This window comes from Ambystoma mexicanum, unplaced genomic scaffold (genome assembly GCF_040938575.1).
Source record: "Ambystoma mexicanum isolate Mex_15411 unplaced genomic scaffold, UKY_AmexF1_1 Mex_scaf89, whole genome shotgun sequence".
Lineage (NCBI taxonomy): Eukaryota > Metazoa > Chordata > Amphibia > Caudata > Ambystomatidae > Ambystoma > Ambystoma mexicanum.
In genome coordinates this window covers 526,736-528,603 of record NW_027182509.1, presented here as the reverse complement: position 1 = coordinate 528,603, position 1,868 = coordinate 526,736, and the positions used below count along the sequence as shown (strand labels likewise).

The 1,868-nt window shown below is 52.6% G+C and overlaps 1 non-coding gene across 1 annotated transcript; it reads right to left on the bottom strand.

The window, feature by feature from the left end:
• Positions 1–1,429: 1,429 nt before the first annotated feature.
• Positions 1,430–1,511, bottom strand: TRNAL-AAG (transfer RNA leucine (anticodon AAG)). Its single transcript has one exon. It is a non-coding gene; the product is annotated as a tRNA-Leu (tRNA).
• Positions 1,512–1,868: the final 357 nt, after the last annotated feature.

Here is a 1,868-nt window from a genome sequence, read left to right as displayed (position 1 = left end):
GCCTCCGAAGAGACTGGAGCCTTAATCCAGCGCCTTAGACCGCTTGGCCACGCTACCTTCCTGCTAGCCGCCGAAAGCGGAACTTGACCCGTTGCCCGGCCCGCTTTAGTGCTTTGCCTTTTCTCCTTGGAAAGTCTGGAGACAGGCAGTGGAAGGGCAGACAAACTGTCAGGTGCGCAGAGGAGGGGAGACCATGAGGCAAGGTGGGAGATGGGGGCAAGAAGTGAGAAAAAAACGAATCGCAAGCTGGGGCAGGTTTCGGAAAGTGAAGCCGAAAAGGGGCTTAGCATGCAGCCCAGGGGTTTCTTTGACTGTCCTAAGCCCACAGGGACTTTGCCGTCCTCAGCTCATGAGACTTGAGATGGGTAGCTTGATTTGCTGAGGAAAGGCGGGATGACAGGTTCAACTCTGGAGTCAAACATAGCCCGGAACGATCACCTTAAACTGAATTTTAAGCCTGGTGCCGATAAAAAGAAAGAAATTAGCCTTAGATCGGGCAAGCCGTTTGACGGGGGAAAATGAGACCCCCTAGGCCATCTAGGTGGTCGCTGGATGCTGTGCAGACATCAGCAGCTGTTCATTTCATGCCCTCACGTCTCCTCGTTAGTATAGTGGTCAGTATCCCCGCCTGTCACGCGGGAGACCGGGCGGGGAGGTTAAACCTTTTCTGGATTTTTTTTAGTTCTTGACAAATATTCTTGAAGATTAGGTTGAGTCAAGTAGGGAATGGGTGCCAGGAACTGACTCTTTCAGAAAAAAGCACCGGCAACGCTAGTCATCGTACAATATTTGTGCACAATTGCTTACATTAGGCGGCCGGTCCGCTTTATTGAGTCCCCCTCAGCACCATTTAGTGCTCCTGTTGTCTGCGAAGTCCAAATTGTAACCCTGAATCAGTTCCTCTTCTGACCCTTTGTATCATGTTACATGACGAGTAATGATCACCTGTTAGCTTTATCCCTAATTATAACTCTCACTCTTTCCCTGCATCTAACCCTAGCTCTAATCCCATCATTAACCTTGGTCCGGGCACACGCGTGAACCCTTACTCTCATCTCAGCCACTCCTGGTGATACATCACACCTGGGATCGTTTGCTCCCTGTGGGCTGTGGGAAATTTGCTACCAGCACGCCCTGGAAGTGGGGCTCATTCCGCTGCAACGGGAGGTCTTCCCAGGACGTGTCACAGCTCAACGCAAGAGCTCCTGGGTTTCGAAGGCTCTTGCAGCAAGCCTTCACAAAGCAGCAGGGAGCGCCGTTCCAGATGGGAAACTTGAGACTGGATGTCCAGAAAAGCAAGACGTCAGAAGCGAAACCTTTTTCCTGCAGGGTGTGGCATACCATCCGCTTGCTCATTGCGACAGAGGTGGCACTAATGAAGGAAGAGGTCAACGTTACGTTCTTCTTTAAAATGCAAGGCCAGGAAAAGTGGCAGCGGTGGGATTTGAACCCACGCCTCCGAAGAGACTGGAGCCTTAATCCAGCGCCTTAGACCGCTCGGCCACGCTACCTTCCTGCTAGCCGCCGAAAGCGGAGCTTGACCCGTTGCCCGGCCCGCTTTAGTGCTTTGCCTTTTCTCCTTGGAAAGTCTGGAGACAGGCAGTGGAAGGGCAGGCAAACTGTCAGGTGCGCAGAGGAGGGGAGACCATGAGGCAAGGTGGGAGATGGGGGCAAGAAGTGAGAAAAAAACGAATCGCAAGCTGGGGCAGGTTTCGGAAAGTGAAGCCGAAAAGGGGCTTAGCATGCAGCCCAGGGGTTTCTTTGACTGTCCTAAGCCCACAGGGACTTTGCCGTCCTCAGCTCATGAGACTTGAGATGGGTAGCTTGATTTGCTGAGGAAAGGCGGGATGACAGGTTCAACTCTGGAG